Source organism: Triticum aestivum, chromosome 6B (genome assembly GCF_018294505.1).
Source record: "Triticum aestivum cultivar Chinese Spring chromosome 6B, IWGSC CS RefSeq v2.1, whole genome shotgun sequence".
Classification (NCBI taxonomy): domain Eukaryota; kingdom Viridiplantae; phylum Streptophyta; class Magnoliopsida; order Poales; family Poaceae; genus Triticum; species Triticum aestivum.
In genome coordinates this window covers 139685726-139706498 of record NC_057810.1, presented here as the reverse complement: position 1 = coordinate 139706498, position 20773 = coordinate 139685726, and positions in this window count along the sequence as shown.

Genomic DNA, 20773 nt, shown 5'->3' with positions numbered 1-20773 from the left:
CAAAAATGGGACCAACCCAGATGTCTTGTTCTGATGTTTGTTGCCCCGAGCCACTCTTATGTAATGCCACTTGTAAAATGTAGCAGTCGCACTGTTAAAAGTAAGGACACGTTAAACCAATGTTGTTTTCAATGCAATGCCTCCAGTAATATGAATCAATGGCACTTCTTTACATGTCCTGCTAAAATTTCCCATTAAGATAAGTTGGTTCTTTTCGTTAGAAATGCAACTGTCCTGGTCCGCCTACTCTCCCGTGCCCAAAGTAATGTCGTATTTAACGGTTGTCATAGTTAATCCTAATGCCCACACTAATATCTAGCAATGCCACTACTTTAGAAATTGCTACTGTTTTTGTAGGATTTCCATTCAGATAAGGAACATGCTTCTTTTCATTTGATGCATGTTTCATCACTTGTTAGTCACCCTTCTTTCCACCTTTTTTGTTCAAACAGAGATATACATTTCACGCTCGATCTTAGTTGAACTGCACAAATGATATCCAAATTATAGTTGAGCATTCCAGGAGCTTCACAACCAACCTTGATGTTGCTCAATTTTATTGCAACTAATGAAGAAGAAGCTCTGTGGGTTTCGTTTTTTGATGGAAATGGAACTGGGGCTGGAGCCCTTTGCTTAAAAACAATTGAAGAATAAGCTTCTAGCTCATGGGACATTGCTTCACTTTAGGTGAACTACACCAAAAGGTCCCATGAATTGAATCATCCATGTTGGTGACTGAAAAAGCCAGCTTCAGCATCCCAGTCTAAGCACCCCCGGCCTCCATCCTTGTGACGCATGGTACACCTTGTTTGCCACCTGCTCGACCCTAGTGTCACTGATAAAATGAAGTAATAATATAGTTAAAATAGAGTGAGTGTCATCTCTATCACGTCATTTTGAATGTAGATAAAGAAAGTGCTTCTCTTTGTTAATGTATGTTTCATCAACTAGTCCCATTGTTAATGTTTAAGCGTTTCTGCAAACTGGGGTGCTTAATTTTAGTTGATATGTACAAAAATAGATATTTGAATGTCTCAAGGCGCCTCCTTGTACTACCGCTTACACTGATGTTCATCACTGGCAGAAGGTGTATCTGGGAGACTTGGGATGATGTCTAGTATGAGGCATACCGTATGAGGCGTCGCAGGGCCCGTCTCGCCCTCGCAGCATGGCATACTATGATACTATCACAATATTTTCTTCTATTTATTTTGTGTGTTTCATCAACTAGTGCCACTATAATGTAATCACGCTTTTTCATTATCTGTGCAAACAGGGTTATTCAGCTGCATTTTGGTGGAACTGCACAAATGTACGTATGGAACCGGCATATATGCAGAGTGTGAGGTGTGCCAAGTAAAAATTACCGACACCAACCATGCTGCATGAACGCATTGGCATCCATCCATGCTCTCTGTGTACGGATCTTTCTCGGCAGCAAATCGTCTAACAAAATACTAGTAGCTTATATTGGCAGTTTTCTAGGGACTACTCTTTTCTGAAAGAAGCGTCAATCTATTTGTACACTGTGTCACAACTTTGACCCAAAGGTCCAGAGCTATTTTAGGGTGATTGGCGTAGTACTCGGAGACTGATTGTAAGCATGATTTTCATTAGCTGTCACACTGATTGTAAGCATGAGTAGGTGGAAGATTAGGTTAGTGCGAAGCTTACCTTAAACCCTACCGCCGCCGTTGAAACGAGGCGAGCGTCGAGGGAACCGTGGAGAATGGCAGGGAAGCGACGTCATGCCATCCGGCTCCTCTTGCGGTGGGAGAACGAATACTCCTATGGCTCCGGCTGGCTCTGCACCCTCACGAATGGCACACCATACTCGATCGATTCGTTATCCTCTGGGTGCTCGACCTTCGACCTGTACGCCCACCACCTCCGCCTGACTGTCGCCTCGGGCGAATCTGTCTGCTCCATCGCCTAGAGGAGATACTCGATGAACTCGGAGGACTGCGGCATGACTGCCGCCGAGGAGTACATGTACATCGCCGCCCTCATCGCCGCCGTCTCACTCTTTCACATACATTGCCACATGGCCCGCACCGTCCTCGAAATCTCCCACTCATTGTCAAACCAACTAAGTATCTCCTTCAACCTGGCTAACTTTGCCTGGTCGCCGCGGGCGATCTGCCTGATTCGCTGCTGCATCCTCTCCATAAGTGTCCTTCTGAGTGGTCCGGTGCTAGCTTTGGAAGATGGGAGGAGAGACGATGGTCTTGCAATAGAGAAGAGGGAGAGGCGAGACAGTGGTTTTGGAATGGAGATGATGGAGAGGAGAGGAGGTGGTTTTGCAATGGAGAAGATCAGAAGAGGGAGAGGCGAGACGGTGATTTTGGAATGGAGATGATGGAGAGGAGAGGAGGTGGTTTTGCAATGGAGAAGATCAGAAGAGGGAGAGGCGAGATGGTGGTTTTGGAATGGAGATGATGGAGAGGAGAGGAGGTGGTTTTGCAATGGAGAAGATCAGAAGAGGGAGAGGCGAGATGGTGGTTTTGGAATGGAGATGATGGAGAGGAGAGGAGGTGGTTTTGCAATGGAGAAGATCAGAAGAGGGAGAGCCGAGTCGGTGGTTTTGGAATGGAGATGATGGAGAGGAGAGGAGGTGGTTTTGGAATGGAGATGATGGAGAGGAGAGGAGATGGTTTTGCAATGGATAAGATCAGAAGAGGGAGAGGCGAGACGGTGGTTTTGGAATGGAGATGATGGAGAGGAGAGGAGATGGTTTTGCAATGGAGAAGATCAGAAGAGGGAGAGGCGAGATGGTGGTTTCGGAATGGAGATGATGGAGAAGAGAGGAGGTGGTTTTGCAATGGAGAAGAGGGAGAGGAGCGTGTGGCAGCGATTTAGGATTGGACGAGAAGGCCGGCGCGCTGTGACTGGATCAAAATCAAAATCAATTTACCCTTCAATTAAGAAAGCGACCCCACATTAACTAGTCTCCCTTTTATTCTGGGTCATAATTGACCATGATTTTCGCACATAAAATATATGTTATACGTTGCAAAAATAATATAATTTGAAAGTACATTCAGATACGAACCAAACGATACAATTTTTGGTGACATGCATTCACATTTTGCTTGTCAAATACAGTACGTGGTCAAACTTTGACCCAAAATACGCAAAACAACAAAAAAAATACTTCCAAGACCAGCGCCGCTCTTCCGCTCTTCTCCTCTTAAACCACCGCCGCTCCTCTCCTATTCCAATCTAAATCCAGGGCCGCTCCTCTCCTCTTCCATTTCAAAACCACTGCCCCTCCTCTCCTGTTCCAGTCCAAAACCAGCGTCGCTCCTCTCCTGTTCTAATCCAAAACCAGTGCTGCTCCTCTCCTCTTCCATTCAAAAACCACCGCCGGTGAGTGAAGGTGTTGTGGAGAAGTAGATCGATGGAGGAGTACAACCGATACATGAGGATCGCAGATGGCGACCCTGTGAAGCTAGCTAGGATGTTGGAGATACAGTCTTGGTTTGACAACAAGGACCAACTAGCGGCGACGATGACATCCATGGCCAAATATCTGCAACAGAGCGAAAAGGCGGCGATACTCCCGGAGGGACTCGCGCTGGAGTACATAGAGCTGCCCCTCTGGGCCATGGAGCAAACAAATTTACCGAATTCGATCGTGAGGGAGCGGTGGTGGGAGTATCGATCCCAGATGGAGCATCCACCAGAGATTGAAGGATCGAGCATCTACAGGGTGCCATTTGTGAGGGTGTCCTGCCAGAGCGAGCCGGTGGAGTCTTCGTCGACCGAACCCAACTTCAAGAGGAGAAAAGCAGTTGGCCCGACGACGCTTCCCCGCCATCGTCTCCCACGCCATTCACATTGTCTCATGGGGCGGTTGTCTGCCGCCGAGGAATAGGAGGGGGCTGCCCCCCCCCCAGCCCAATAGTCGGGCAGGTTGTGAATTGTCAGGAGGAGCTTAGGGTTGTCAGTATTTGCAGGTTGTGAATTGTGTTTTGTGTTGTGTATTTTGAGAGTACTTTCAGATATGAATGTCTTTTGAATTTCAGATTTGCAGTATTGAGCATATGAAGTATTTTATGAATTCTAGAGATCTATTTTTAGCACTTAAAAATGTAGTTTCATAGGAGTATAAAAGTGCAGACAATGTGATTCTCAGAGAAGAAACTGCAAGTTTCAGTTTATGATAAGAAACTGCAACTTTCAGAGGCAGAGCATTTATATTAACACGGCCTTTTCAAACAGGGTTAACATCATGTTGGAAGTTTTATTCATGGTCAAAAATGGAACTACCATCCAGTTAACATCATGCTGATCAACATTCATGCATAGTCAAAATGCCCACACAATGTCGAGTGTGCGAAACACAGAGAAAACGAGGGATGAAGTTTTGGCAAATGTTGGACGTGGTTTTGGGCTACCCCATCTAGGCTTTCATTTTTAACATGCGCAGCCCACGACCTCGGATGGGAGGTCCATAGGCTATCGACCGGCCTATGGACCTCCCATCCGAGGTTTTATTTTTGGCAGCCCAATTTATGTATTTTTTTTGAAGAAAACGTAGAGGTCTGTTCTATTTTTCTATATAAGAATAGGAACGCCAGGTGCAACTTACGTTTCCCTTCTAACTATATTATATATATTTAAATTATTTTATATGTTATTATATATTATTTTTATTGTCATCATATATTTAACAAATACTTACAGGTACTTACATATGTAAGAAAACAATATCCCACATCGTATTAACTTATAAAAAATTTCTTAACAAATACAATCCTGGATTGTTTTGGCACGAAAATCCTAGTGATTGTGTACAAAAGCTTGGTAAGATTTAAGGAAGAATGTAATAATATCACTTATTATTTAAATATATTTATAACAAAATGCTCATCCCCTTTTTATTTTTTGATAACATTGCTGGCCCAACCCAAAGTTATAACTAGAATCAGCCCAGCAAAATCGTGTATTTCGAGAAAGTGCAAATGGCCTGTAATTTTTTAGGAAATAAAATAAATGGGCCGCATGGACGCTACATTATTTGTTCACCCAGCCCAGCTAATGGCTGCAATTCAAAAAAAAAGATCAAATTGACTGTAAATTCTACCGCGCAAAAAAAATACTGTAAATTCTGAAAAAATGGGTTGAATGCGTGCCACATTTTGGAGGTTGAAATATGGGCCAATAGGTCGAAGCCAACGCAAGTCATTGTCAATTTAGTCAACAAATGATTCTGACATATTAGCCGTTGGATTTACATCCAACGACCAGCATCCATCTTCAATCTCTCGTCTTCTTCCTCCAGCGCCGCTGGGACCACCTCCCGCCTCCTGCTGCTAGCAGCTCTGCTTAGCACGCTTCGCTATGAAGCGCTACCCCACCGTTGGCCAGGCCATCCCTCCACCCCTCCTGTTCTTCTCCACCGACTGCCGAACCAGACCGCACTAGAACCAGTTAACCCTCGTACACCTCTCCGTCTGCGACTCTACTCCCGCGTGTTCCCATCTCCGGCTCGTTGTTGTCCGGGGCCTCGCCGTCGTCCACCACCTTGGATGCGCTCGGCGCAGTGTGGTCAACATGGTCAACGAACGACACCATCGGAAGTAGGCTGTGCGTGGAGAGGCTGATAGCTGGGTCCATGGCCGCACACAAGGAAATGCCTCCTTATTACGGGCAAAATAATGATTCCTCCACCTGAAATCTGGGACCCACCGGAAGGGCCTCTGTATTTCGCGGAAAAACGTGCCCCTTGCTGACATGTCGGACCCACCAGCTATCTTCGCACGCAAGGAAGTGCCTCCTTATTATGCACAAAAAAATGAAAACTCCCCCTGCCAGCTGGAACCCAGCATAGTGGGAGGCTGACTTGTGGGCCTACCAAGTTGACGGGGACGGAGGGCTTTGTCAACTTAGTCAATATGAACGATTCTAACTCCTGTTACTGTATGATGTTCATCCAACGGATGTAGTGCTTCTTCAACCTCTGGTCTTCTTGCTCCAGCCGCCCAAACCAGCGCCGGTCGTGCCGCGTGCTCCTGCCTCCCGTGGCCGGCTGTGATGCCGCGGAGGCCTCACCGCCCCCTACTACTCCCATCGCTAGCCAGACCATCCCTCTACTCACCCACACCCCCTGTTATTCTCCGGCGACAGCAGCCTCACACCGCAGTCGAACCAGTGAACCCTCATACTCCTCTTCGTGTGGGCATCCACTGTTGCGTCTTCCCCGGCTCCAAGTCGTCCCCTTCCTAGGCCTCACCGTCGTCCACCGCCGTGGTGCTCTCGGCGTGCCATGGTCAACGTGGTCAAGGAACAACTTCCATCGGACGTGGACTGTACATGGAGAGGCTGACAGCTGGGTCCACGGTCGCAACAAGGAAGTGCCTCCTTATTACGTGCAAAATAATGATTCCTCCACCTGACAGCGGGGACCCACCGGACGGGCCACCGTATTTCGCAAAAAAAACATTTCCCCCTGACTGCTGGGACCCACCAGCTACATCTTCGCACGCAAGGAAGTGCGTCCGGAAAAACAAAAATGATACGCCCCCCTAACTGCTGGGACCCACCAGCTACATCTTCGCATGCAAGGAAGTGTGTCCGGGCAAAACAAAAACGATTCGCCCCCTGACTGCTGGGACCCACCAGCTACATCTTCGCACGCAAGGAAGTGCCTGACAGTGGGGACCCACCTGGTCAAAGCGTACGTAGCGTTGTCATTCTGGTCGCGAACGTGTACGTACATACTGGTCGATGTAGAGGCGCGCACGTGTCATAGTAGAGGCGCGCACGTGTCGTAGTAGAGGTGCGCATGTAGCATGTACACGTACGTACAACGGCCAGGGTGCAAGAAAGAAAATACGGCCACGTACGTACATACGGGCGGGGTCTCGAACGCCTACTCGCGCATACGTACGGCTAGCGCTCGTGAACATGGCTGGGTCAGAACATAGAAACAACGTCATCGTCGTGTTCATGGGGAGGCACCGAAATCCGTCGTGTTCATGGGGAGGCAACGAAATGCATCATGTTCATGGGGAGGCAACGGAATGTGTTGTGTTCATCGGGAGGCAACGGAACGCGTGGGAGCCAACCGGCTGGGTCGGAACAGAATGCGTGGTCGTGTTCATCGGGAGGGCTTGGACGGAACATGCGATGGAAACGAGGCCTGGCGTACTGCAGAACGGAGGAAACGGACCTCCTACGTTTGGAACAGGGTCCTGTTGATCGGGAGGGGTGTGGCGTACCGCAAAACGGAGGAAACGGACCTCCTACAGTCGAAACGGGGGTCCTATTGATTGGGAGGGGTGTGGCGTACCGCAAAACAGAGGAAACAGACCTCCTACGGTCGAAACGGGGGTCCTGTTGATCGGGAGGGGTGTGGCATACCGCAAAACGGACGAAACGGACTTGTGTTGGAGCGCTACGGTCGAAACAGGGGTCCTGTTCATCGGGAGGGGTGTGGCGTACCGCAAAATGGGACTCCACGAGATACTGTTCATCTCCACCGTCGACCTCCTCCAGCCTCCACGGGCTACCGTCGACCTCCTCCAGCTTCCGCGAGCTCCTATTCATCCATCCTCCACCGCGTGCTACTCCACCGGCTACTTTTCAACCACCCCTCCACGGGCACCCCTCCACCGTCTACTGTTTATCCAGCCCTCCACCACACCACGGGGTCCTGTTCAACCACCCCTCCACGGGCACCCCTCCATCGTCTACTATTCCTCTAGCCCTCCACACCACGGGATCCTGTTCATCCAGAGGCAACGCCACCGCTCACTGTTCATCCAAACCCCCTCGCAACGCTCACTGTTCATCCAATCGATCGGCTTCAGTTAGCAGCAGTAGCGAAGGAATCGCTCGATCGGGTTCAGTTAACAGCCATCGATCAATCGCTCGGGTTCAGTAACGCATAGCCTCAGTGCAATCGCTCGGGTTCAGTTAGAGCCCAACGCCTCGCTCGGGTTCAGTTAGAGCCAACGCCTCGCACAGACGCGCGTACGTGTACGAGAGAAACGCGCATCGCTCGGCCCCCGACCTCCCACCGTAACCGGGAACTCCCCGAAATTTTCCTCACCCTTGCTTCTACCACAGTTTTTTCCGTCATGGACGGCCCAAAGAATGTCATGCAGCTGCCTCTCCGGCCCACCCAGGACGAAAAACCCATTTTCTGTCATGATTTTTTGTCATAGAAGTAGGAGCCCACCACATCTATGATGATACTTGGTTTTGTCACAATTATCATCATAGAAGTGTCATATGTATGACAGAAAACAAATTCGTTCGTCCCAAAATGTCATGGATGTGTCTTTTTTTTGTAGTGGTTGTACATGGTAATTTGCGTCTACTCGGGCCTTGGGCCAAAAGTAAACCGTACGAAAGGCCTTACTTACAAGGGCCCGAGCTGCGGCGTGATAGCCACCAAGACCGGCGTGTATTTCAGCCAAGAGCTATCATCCCTCTTCTTCAAAGATACATATTTGAAGGACTCTGGTGGTACTTTTCTTGTATAGTTCCCCTTTATGAACTTTGTAGGCCTTCGAGCGTCGAACAATACGACGAGCCTCAGTCTGATCATCAGGGAGCTCATTCCTAGTAAGGTAGGAGAGGAAAGGTTCAGTCCACAGGGCAATTACAACCATGATTTCGTGGGCTGATGGTGTTATTTCGGTGCCCAAACCCCCGATGATATCGGAACTGTGTTCGGAATCTGGGGGTATGATCGGCTCCGGACCAGTGTTGCCACTCTCGTCCTGCCACACCACAAATGGCTTGAAGAGCCTCTCCACAAAGGTGTTAGGTGGGACGGGGTCGCGTTTAGCGCTCATGCGAGCAAGGATGTCTGCAGCTTGATTACTCTCTCGAGCCACGTGATGAAACTCGAGCCCCTTAAACCGAGCTAACATTTTGAGTACGGCGTTATGGTAAGCTGCCATCTTTGGATATTTTGCGTCGAATTCTCTATTTATTTGGGATATTGCAAGGTTTCAGTCCCCGAGCACCTCGAGGCATTGTATGCCCATGGAGACGGTCATCCAGAGACCGTGCAATAGGGCCTTGTATTCGGCTACATTGTTGGAGTCTGTATACAGTATTTGGAGCACAAAACAGACTATGTCTCCTGTGGGGGATGTCAAGACGACACCAGCCCCAAGTCCGGCTAGCATTTTAGAGCCATTGAAGTGCATCACCCAGTTGGAATATGTTCCATACTCTTTAGGGAGTTCGGCCTCTGTCCATTCGGCGACGAAGTCAGCCAACACCTGAGATTTAATAGCTTGGCGTGGCTTGTAAGTTATTTCAAATGGTAATAGCTCAATGGCCCATTTGGCAATCCGATCGGTGGCATCCCGATTGTTTATAATATCATTGAGTGGTACTTTGGAAGCCACCGTGATCGAGCACTCTTGAAAGTATTGCCGCAGCTTGCGGGATGCCATAAAGACTGCATATGCATCTTTTGATAATGCGGGTATCGTGATTTGCATGGTATAAGGACCGTCGATACGTAATATACTGGTTTTTGGAGTGGGAATTTATGTCCCTCTTCATCTTGTTCGACGATGAGCACCGCACTCACCACCTGGTGAGTTGCGGATATGTAGAGCAACATTGGTTCGCCGACTTTTGGTGTGGCCTGGATTGGGTTGCTCGCTAACAAAGTTTTTATTTCTACTAGTCTAGTTGTGGCAGCGTCTGTCCACACGAAGTGGTCAGTGCGGCGTAGCAGGCGATACAATGGAAATGCCTTTTCTCCTAATCTAGAGATGAAATGGCTCAAAGCTGCCACACACCCAGCTAGTTTTTGGACCTGCTTGAGGTCTATTAGTGTTGCCAACTGTGATAGGGCTCGGATTTTGGCTGGGTTTGCTTCGATTCCTCTATTGGAGACAATGAACCCAAGCAGCTTTCCGGCTGGCACACCGAAAATGCATTTTTCCGGATTGAGCTGTATGTCATATGCTCAGAGGTTGTCGAATGTAAGGCGTAAGTCATCCACCAATGATTCAACATGCTTGGTTTTGATGACTACATCATCTACATATGCCTCCACAGTCTTGCCAATTTGCTTTTCCAGGCATGTTTGAATCATGCGTTGGTAGGTTGCGCCGGCGTTCTTGAGCCCGAAAGGCATAGTGTTGAAGCAGAAGGGCCCATACGGGGTGATGAATGCCGTTGCGGTCTATTCGGATTCTTTCATCTTAATTTGATGGTATCGGAGTATGCGTCGAGGAAACACATTGAATCGTGTCCCGCGATTGCGTCAATAATCTGGTCAATGCGAGGTAGTGGGAAGGGGTCCTTATGGCAGGCCTTATTAAGGTCTTTGAAATCGACACACAGGCGCCAGGATTATCCTTCTTCAGTACCATGACCAGGTTTGCTAGCCAGTACGGATGTTTGATCTCTCTGATAAACCCGACTTCAAGTAGCTTGGCTAGCTCCTCCCCCATAGCCTGTCGTTTGGGTTCGAAAAATCGGCACAGTGTTTGCTTGGCTGGTTTGTATCCCTTTAGTATATTGAGACTATGTTCGGCCAATCTGCGTGGGATACCTGGCATATCCGAAGGGTGCCAGGCAAAGTTGTCCCAATTCTCATGCAGAAATGCGTGCAATGCAGCATCGACCGTCGGATCCAGCTGTGCCCCAATGGAAGTTGTCTTCTTGGGGTCCGTGGGTGGACTGGAAATTTGACTATTTTGTCTGCTAGTTTGAAGGAAGTGGATTTGGGAATCTTGTCGAGGATTACGTCGTCCCTATCCACTGTGGAATGTAAGGTGGTTAATTCTTCGGCCGCCAGGGCCTCGGATAATGCCTCGAGGGCCAAAGAGGCGGTCTTGTTTTCGACGCGGAGTGCTATGTTCGGATCACTAGCAATAGTGATAACTCCATTGGGCTCGGGCATTTTGAGCTTCATATACCCGTAATGGGGTATGGCTTGGAAGCGTGTGAATGCGTCTCGCCCTAGCAGGGCATGATGCCCGTTGTTGAAAGGTGCCACATGGAAGAGTAACTCTTTGGACCTATAGTTTGTTGGGGAACGTAGTAATTTCAAAACAATTCCTATGATCACGCAAGATCTATCTAGGTGATGCATAGCAACGAGAGGGGAGAGTGTGTCCACGTACCCTTATAGACCGAAACTAGAAGCGTTTCAATAATGCGGTTGATGTAGTTGAACTTCTTTGCGATCCAACCAATCAAGTACCGAACATACGACACCTCTGCGTTCAGCACACGTTTAGCTTGATGACGTCCCATGAACTCTTGATATAGTTGAGGTCGAGGGAGAGTTCCATCAGCATGACGGTGTGGTGACGGTGATGATGAAGTTACCGGCACAGGGCTTCGTCTAAGCACTACGACGATATGACCGAGGTTTCTAACTATGGAGGGGGGCACCGCACATGGCTAAGAGATTGTTTGTTGTGCTATTGGGGTGCCCCCTGGCCACGTATATAAAGGAGGGATGGAGAGAGGAGGCCGACCAGGTTGGGCGCGCCAGGTGGGAGTCCTACTTGGACTCCTAGTCCAAGTAGGATTCTGCCCCCCCTTTTTTTCTTTCTTCCACTGAAGGGAAAGGGAAGGGAGGGAGAGGGAGAAGGAAAGAGGGGGGCCGGCCCCCTCCCCTAGTACAATTCGGTTTGGGCAAGGGGAGGGCGCGCCCCTCCCTTATGGCCTCTCTCCTCTCCTCCAATAATGCCCAATAGGCCCATTACTTCTCTTGGGGGGTTCCGGTAACCTCCGGATACTCCAGAAAAATGCCCGAAACACTCGGAACCATTACGATTTCAAAATGCAACCTTCCAATATATGAATATTTGTGTATCGACCATTTCGAAACTCCTAGTCACGTTTGTGATCTCAGACGGGACTCTGAACAAACTTTGGTCATCAAATCACATAACTCATAATACAAATCGTCATCGAACGTTAAGCGTGCGGACCCTACGGGTTCGAGAACTATGTAGACATGACCGAGACATATCTCTGGTCAATAACCAATAATGGAACCTGGATGCTCATATTGGCTCCTACATATTCTACAAAGATATTATCGATCAAACTGCATAACAACATACGTTGTTCCCTTTGTCATCGGTATGTTACTTGCCAAGATTCGATCATTGGTATCATCATACCTAGTTCAATCTCGTTACCAGAAAGTCTCTTTACTTGTTCCATAATACTTCATCCCACAACTAACTCATTAGTCACAATGCTTGCAAGGCTTATAGTGATGAGTATTATCTAGAGGGCCCAGTGATACCTCTCCGAAACACGGAGTGACAAATCCTAATCTCGATCTATGCCAACCCAACAAACACCTTCGGATACACATGTAGAGCATCTTTATAATCACCCATTTACGTTGTGACATTTGATAGCTGATGACCCGCAAGTATACGGGATAGTTGTAGCTTCTTTCGATAAGTAAGAGTGTCGAACCCAATGAGGAGCTAAAGGTAGAACAAATACTCTCTCAAGTCCTATTGGCCACAGATACGACTCTACGCACGCTTGACGTTCGCTTTACCTAGAACAAGTATGAAACTAGAAGTACTTTGTAGGTGTGATAGGATAGGTTTGCAAGATAATAAAGAACACGTAAATAAAAAGTAGGGGCTGTTTAGATAAAGATGCAATAAAGTAAATATAGCGAGTGTGGAAAAGTGATGGTAGGAGTAGTGGAATTGTCCCTAAGCAATTGACTACGTTACTAGACCGATAGCAAGTTCTCATGTGGGAGAGGCCCTGCTAGCATGTCATCCCTGACTTGGAATTCTATGCACTTATGATTGGAACTATTAGCAAGCATCCGCAACTACTAATGTTTATTAAGGTAAAACCCAACCATAGCATTAAGATATATTGGTCCCCCTTCAATCCCGTATTCATCAATTTCTATGCTAGGTTGAAGCTTCTGTCACTCTAGCCCTCCAATACATAGTCCTATAAACATACAACTAACCCTATGGTGTGATCCATGCGCGCGCTCATATGATGGGCACCAAAGGACAGCAACATAACCACAAGCAAATTAAATCAATCATAGCAATTCATCAACCACCAATAGGACAACAAAAATCTACTCAGACATCATAGGATGGCAACACATCATTGGATAATAATATGAAGCATAAAGCACCATGTTCAAGTAGAGGGTACATTGGGTTGCGGGAGAGTGGACCGATGTAGATAGAGGAGAGAAGGTGATGGAGATGTTGGTGAAGATGACGGCGGTGTTGGTGAAGATCGCGGTGATGATGATGGCCCCCGGCGGCGTTCCGGCGCCACTGGAAGCAAGGGGGAGAGAGCCCCCCCCCCCCTTCTTCTTCTTCTTGCTTGACCTTCTCCCTAGATGGGAGAAGGGTTTCCCCTCTGGTCCTTGGCTCCCATGGCGTGGGAGGGGCGAGAGCCCCTCTGAGATTGGATCTATCTCTCTGTTTCTGCGTTCTATGATTCTACCCCTTCACTGTTTCTTAAATATCCGGGGCTCCGTACCTCCGATTGGGGTGAATCTTTCGCCCAGATTTTTCTTCTTAAATTAGCTTTCTTGCAGCAAAAGAAGGGCATCAACCACCTTACGGGTGGCCCACGAGAGGCCAGGGCGCGCCTGCCTCCCTGGGGCGCGCCCCCCTATCTCGTGGCCACCTCGGACACCGTTTCGCGTTGATTCTTACTTCGGAAAATCCCAAATATTCCAAAATAATTCTCCGTGTGTTTTTATCCCGTTTGGACTCCGTCTGATATTGGTTTTCTGTGAAACATAAAACATGCAACAAACAGGAACTGGTTGGGCATTGGATCAATATGTTAGTCCCAAAAATAGTATAAAAAGTTGCCAAAAGTGTATGAAAGTTGAAGAATATTGGCATGGAACAATAAAAAATTATAGATACGACGGAGACGTATCAGCATCCCCAAGCTTAATTTCCTGCTCGTCCTCGAGTAGGTAAATGATAAAAATGATATTTTTTGATGTGGAATGCTACCTAGCATAATCTTGATCATGTGTCTAATCATGGCATGAATATTAAGATACGAGTGATTCAAAGCAATAGTCTATCATTTGACATAAAAACAATAATACTTCAAGCATACCAAGCAAGCAATTATGTCTTATCGAAATAACCTAGCCAAAGAAAGCTCATCCCTACAAAATCATATAGTCTGGCTATGCTCCATCTTCGTCACACAAAATGCACCCATCATGCACAACCCCGATGACGAGCCGAGCAATTGGTTCATACTTTTTAATGCGCTTCAGCTTTTCAAATCTTACGCAATACATGAGCGCAAGCCATGGACATGGCACTATGGTGGTCTAATATGGTGGTTGTGAGGACAAAAAGTGGGAGAAGATAGTCTCACATCAACTAGGCGTATCAACGGGCTATGGAGATGCCCATCAATAGATATCAATGTGAGTGAGTAGGGATTGCCATGCAACGGATGCACTAGAGCTATAAATATATGAAAGCTCAACAAAAGAAACTAAGTGGGTGTGCATCCAACTTGCTTGCTCATGAAGACCTCGGGCGTTTTGAGGAAGCCCATCATCGGAATATACAAGCCAAGTTCTATAATGTAAAATTCCCACTAGTATATGAAAGTGAAAGCATAGGAGGCTCTCTCTATGAAGAACATGGTGCTACTCTGAAGCACAAGTGTGGTAAAAGGATAGTAACATTGCCCCTTCTCTCTTTTTCTCTCATTTTTTTCTTTTTCTTTTTTTTCATTTCATTTTTTTTCTTTTTTTTCTTTTTGATGGGCTTCTTTGGCCTCTCTTTTTTATTTGGGCTTCTTTGGCCTCTTTTATTTTTCATAAAGTCTGAAGTCCCATCCCGACTTGTGGGGGATAGTCTTCATCATCCTTTCCTCACTGGGACAATGCTCTAATAATGAAGATCATCACACTTTTATGGATTTACAACTCAAGAATTACAACTCAAAGTTAGAACAAAATATGACTCTATATGAATGCCTCCGGCGGTGTACCGGGATATGCAACGAATCAAGAATGACATGTATGAAAATTATGAAGGTGGCCTTGCCACAAATACGATGTCTACTACATGATCATGCAAAGAGAAATATGACAATGATGAAACGTGTCATAATAAACGGAACGGTGAAAAGTTGCATGGCAATATATCTCGGAATGGCTATGGAAATGCCATATAGGTAGGTATGGTGGCTGTTTTGAGGAGGGTAAATAATGGGTTTATGCTACTGGCGAAAGTTGTGCGGTAAAATAGAAACTAGCAAAGTGGAAGGATGAGTGTGTGTATATCCATGGACTCACATTAGTCATAAAGAACTCATATACTTATTGCAAAAGTCTACTTAGCCCTCGAAGCAAAGTACTACTACGCATGCCCCAAGAGGGATAGATTGGTAGGACAAAGTCCATCGCTCGTCCCCGACTGCCACTCATAAGGAAGACACCCAAAAAAATACCTCATGCTCCAACTTTGTTACATAACGGTTCACCATACGTGCATGCTACAGGACTTGCAAACCTCAACACAAGTATTTCTCAATTTCACAATTACTCAACTAGCACGACTCTAATATCACCACCTTTATATCGCAAAACTATCGCAAGGAATCAAACATATCATATTCAGTGATCTACCAATTTTATGTAGGATTTTATGATTAACCATGTGAATGACCAATTCTTGTCATCTTTCTAAATTGATATAAGTGAAGCAAAAGAGTTTAATTCTTTCTACAAAAGATATGCCCATGCTCTAACAAATATAAGTGAAGCAAAAGAGCATTCTACAAAGCCATACTCAAAAGATTGAAGTGAAGTGCAATGAGCATTCTATAAATCAACCAAAGACTATCTCATACCAGCATGGTGCATAAAGAAAAATGAAAACTAAATGCAAAAGACGCTCCAAGACTTGCACATAATGCATGAACGAAACGAATTTGAAATCATACCGATACTTGTTGAAGAAAGAGGGGATGCCTTCCGGGGCATCCCCAAGCTTAGATGCTTGAGTCTCCTTGAATATTTACTTGGGGTGCCTCGGGCATCCCCAAGCTTGAGCTCTTGCCTCTCTTCCTTTTCCTCATATCGAGACATCCTCGATTAGACACTACATCCACACAAAACTTCAATAGAAAACTCGGTAAGATCCGTTAGTATAATAAAGCAAATCACCACTCTAAGTACTGTTGCAAACCAATTCATATTTTGTTTTTGCATTGTGTCTACTGTAATATAGCTTTTTCATGGCTTAATCCACTGATACAAATTGATAGATTCATCAAAACAAGCAAACTATGCATCAAAAACAGAATCTGTCAATAACAGAACAGTCTGTAGCAATCTGAACATTCACCATACTTATGGTACCCCAAAAATTCTACCAAAATTAGGGAAAATAAAAAAGTTGTACAGAAAGACAGTGAAAAAGGAATCAGAACCATTTGACGTTCCAGGTAAAAATGTAAAATCGTGCACTACATACAAAGTTTCTGTCCTGCACCGTACAAACCAACAAGCATTGTAAACATCCTAAAGGCAAACCTTAGCACATTATTTTTATAATACAAAGGAATTGTACAAGGGGATAATTATTTTTGTTGAAAAGTTTCTGTAATCAAGATTCACAAAGTTTCCGTGAGCATGAACAAAGTTCAAGGCTAGCTCCCACTTCAACAATGCTTGTCTTTCTCACTTTCACTTTCGTTTTTGAAAAGTTTTTAGGTTCCCCTCTTTATTTTTTTTGTTTTTAAACTATATAAAATCACTCAACAGAAATAAATGACTCTTAAATGACTCTCTAAAACTTCCGGGTTGTCTCCCTGGCAGCGCTTTCTTTAAAGCCATTAAGCTAGGCATATAGTGCTCAGGTAATGGATCCACCCGGATCCCAAGGTATATCAAAGCCAATTTTGATTAACAATGATTTGTAATTTAGTAGTGAGCACAAAGTAACATATATCATGCAACAACAAAGTCTAACTCTCTTCCTATGCATCGGCATGTCATAAAAGAACAATTCATGCACACCAAGTAAAGGCCAACGCATAGTATAAGCAGTTTCTTGCAATTCTATTGTGTTGCAAACATAAAGAGGCGGAGATGTAGTTCCTCTCTCATAATAATTGCAAGTAGGAGCAGCAAGCACATGCATATTATATTCATCAAAATCATCATGTGCAACGGTAAAAGGCAACCCATCAACATAATCCTTAATAAGCACAAACTTCTCCAATATAGTGTAGTTTGGAAAATTCAAAAAGATAATAGGACTATCATGCGTGGGTGCAATAGCAACAATTTCATGTTTAACATAAGGAACTATAGCAAGTTAATCTCCATAAGCATAATTCATATTGGCATCTTGGCCACAAGCATAGCAAGCATCATCAAAAAGGGATATCTCAAGAGAATCAACGGGATCATAACAATCATCATAGCAATCATCATAGCAATCATCCTTCGATAAGCACGAAGGGGAATTAAACAATGTATGAGTTGAAGAGTTACTCTCATTAGAAGGTGGGCACGGGTAGCTAATCCGCTCTTCCTCCTTTTGTTCTTCGCTCTCCTCATCATCTTTTTCATCCAATGAGCTCACAGTTTCATCAATTTCTTCTTCCATAGCTTCCTGCAAAATATTAGTCTCTTCTTGGACAGCGGAGAATTTCTCAATATATAGTTTAACATAGGCATTAGAAGCATAATTATCATAACAATATTGAAATATGGCAAAATTTTCAGATTTGTAAAGAGTAGCATCATACTTTTCAATCAAAGAAGCAATCTAATAAGCACCCTTAAAAGCAACAAATTCTTCAATTTGTTGAACATCATAGTAATTATAAACACCCTTAGCATACGAAGATACGATTTCATTATCACTAAACAAGCATTGATAGGGTAGGTGTTTCTTAGGGTCTTTAGAACAACAAGTAAAATCATATAGTTCACATAAAGTCCAAGCATAGCATTGCAAACGATGAATTTGATCCCATAATAGTTTCCCTTTTTCAGATATACGGTGTCGCACATAACAAGCATGCTCATCTAAAGATTTTCCCTCAACTAAGCTAGTGGGGGTTTCAGCACGAGCACATAGGGATCGAAGATGATCCAAGTAAAAAGCTTCAGTAGTGTGATAGATTTTGAGTGGTTCTTCAACCATTGGTGCAGCAGGTACAGCTAATTTTTTTGGTATTTTGCGTTTCCTACCCATAACTAAAGATATAAAACAACTAAGAACATCAAATATAAATTACTTAGTGATAAAGCAAACAAGCACACACGAGAATATTCACCCCACACTATGACTCCCCAGCAACGGCGCCAGAAAAAGGTCTTGATGACCCGCAAGTATACGGGATAGTTGTAGCCTCTTTCGATAAGTAAGAGTGTCGAACCCAATGAGGAGCTAAAGGTAGAACAAATACTCTCTCAAGTCCTATCGGCCACAGATACGACTCTACGCACGCTTGACGTTCGCTTTACCTAGAACAAGTATGAAACTAGAAGTACTTTGTAGGTGTGATAGGATAGGTTTGCAAGATAATAAAGAACACGTAAATAAAAAGTAGGGGTTGTTTAGATAAAGATGCAATAAAGTAAATATACTGAGTGTGGAGAAGTGGTGTAGGAGTAGTGGAATTGTCCCTAAGCAATTGACTATGTTACTAGACCGATAGCAAGTTCTTATGTGGGAGAGGCCCTGCTAGCATGTCATCCCTGACTTGGAATTCTATGCACTTATGATTGGAACTATTAGCAAGCATCCGCAACTACTAATGTTCATTAAGGTAAAACCCAACCATAGCATTAAGATATATTGGTCCCCCTTCAATCCCGCATGCATCAATTTCTATGCTAGGTTGAAGCTTCTGTCACTCTAGCCCTCCAATACATAGTCCTATCAACATACAACTAACACTATGGTGTGATCCACGCGCGCGCTCATATGATGGGCACCAAAGTACAACAACATAACCACAAGCAAATTAAATCAATCATAGCAATTCATCAACCACCAATAGGACAACGAAAATCTACTCAGACATCATAGGATGGCAACACATCATTGGATAATAATATGAAGCATAAAGCACCATGTTCAAGTAGAGGGTACATTGGGTTGCGGGAGAGTGGACCGCTGTAGATAGAGTGGGGAAGGTGATGGAGATGTTGGTGAAGATGACGGCGGTGTTGGTGAAGATCGCGGTGATGATGATGGCCCCCGGCGGTGTTCCGGCACCACCGGAAGCAAGGAGGAGAGAGCCCCCCCCCTTCTTCTTCCTTGACCTTCTCCCTAGATGGGAGAAGGGTTTCCCCTCTGGTCCTTGGCTCCCATGGCGTGGGAGGGGCGAGAGCCCCTCCGAGATTGGATCTACCTCTTTGTTTCTGTGTTCTATGATTCTACCCCTTCACCGTTTCTTAAATATCCGGAGCTCCGTAACTCCGATTGGGGTAAATCTTTCGCCCAGATTTTTCTTGTAAAATTAGCTTTTTTGCGGCAAAAGAAGGGCATCAACCGCCTTACGGGTGGCCCACGAGAGTCCAAGGCGCGCCTGCCTCCCTGGGGCGCGCCCCCCTATCTCATGGCCACCTCGGACACCGTTTCGCGTTGATTCTTCCTCCGGAAAATCCCAAATATTCCAAAATAATTCTCCATACGTTTTTATCCCGTTTGGACTCCGTTTGATATTGGTTTTCTGCGAAACATAAAACATGCAACAAACGGGAACTGGCACTGGCACTGGGCATTGGATCAATATGTTAGTCCCAAAAATAGTATAAAAAGTTGCTAAAAGTGTTTGAAAGTTGAAGAATATTGGCATGGAACAATCAAAAATTATAGATACGATGGAGACGTATCAATAGCACACAAGGTGTTGGGGATATAACTATTAGGCATGACCCGCCCAGGAGGGGCCGGGTCATACCTATGGCGATTCATCATTATGAAGCCCATGAAGATACTTGAAGATGACGGTTCAACGAAGAGCCCAAGGCCCGAAGGCGACTTAAGGCCCGTAGAGATAAACCGCCATGTATGTATGACTTGTATTGTAAGGCAAGAATAGATAATCACTGAGACGGACACTGATTATGAGCCGGTCGGGACTCTGTGAGCCGTTGGGCGTCAACCTTTGTATATAAAGGGACGACCCGTCGGCGGTTCAGGGCAAGAGACAACAGATCAAAAGCTGGGTCAAGTGGATTCGCTCCCTGGTAATGGAGACATAAGCAATACCACCCAAAACTGGATCGTAGGCTTTTACCTTCACCGCAAGGGGCCGAACCAGTATAAACTCCCGTGTCCTTTGTCCCATTTAACCCCTTTAAGCTTCCTAGTTGCGATGGCTCCACGACTAAGTCCTTCTGCTAGGACATCTGTCGTGACCTTTCCATGACAGTTTGCACCCATCGTGGGGCTAGCGCACGGTGGATTTGAGTTCTTAAAGGGCAGCTTCGAAGGGCTCAAGGGATACGCTGTGGGCCGGATGACCAAGAGTCGTCGCGCCAAGCTCTACATTGACGACGTAGGCTGGGGGCCCGACGCCGGCTCAATTGAGTACAGGTATCGGGCCCCCTTCAACGGAATTCACATCTTCATTGGCAAGATCGGCGAGCCGGGCCCTGAGCCGGACATATGCAACGACACCATCGAGACGGCTCAGCGTGCGAGACCCGCCCGAGCCCAGCCCGCCATGAAGCGTGCCTTCATGGGATGCATCCATGGAGGGGAATTTTCTGAAGGATCTATGTCTGGCGGTGAGACGGCCATCT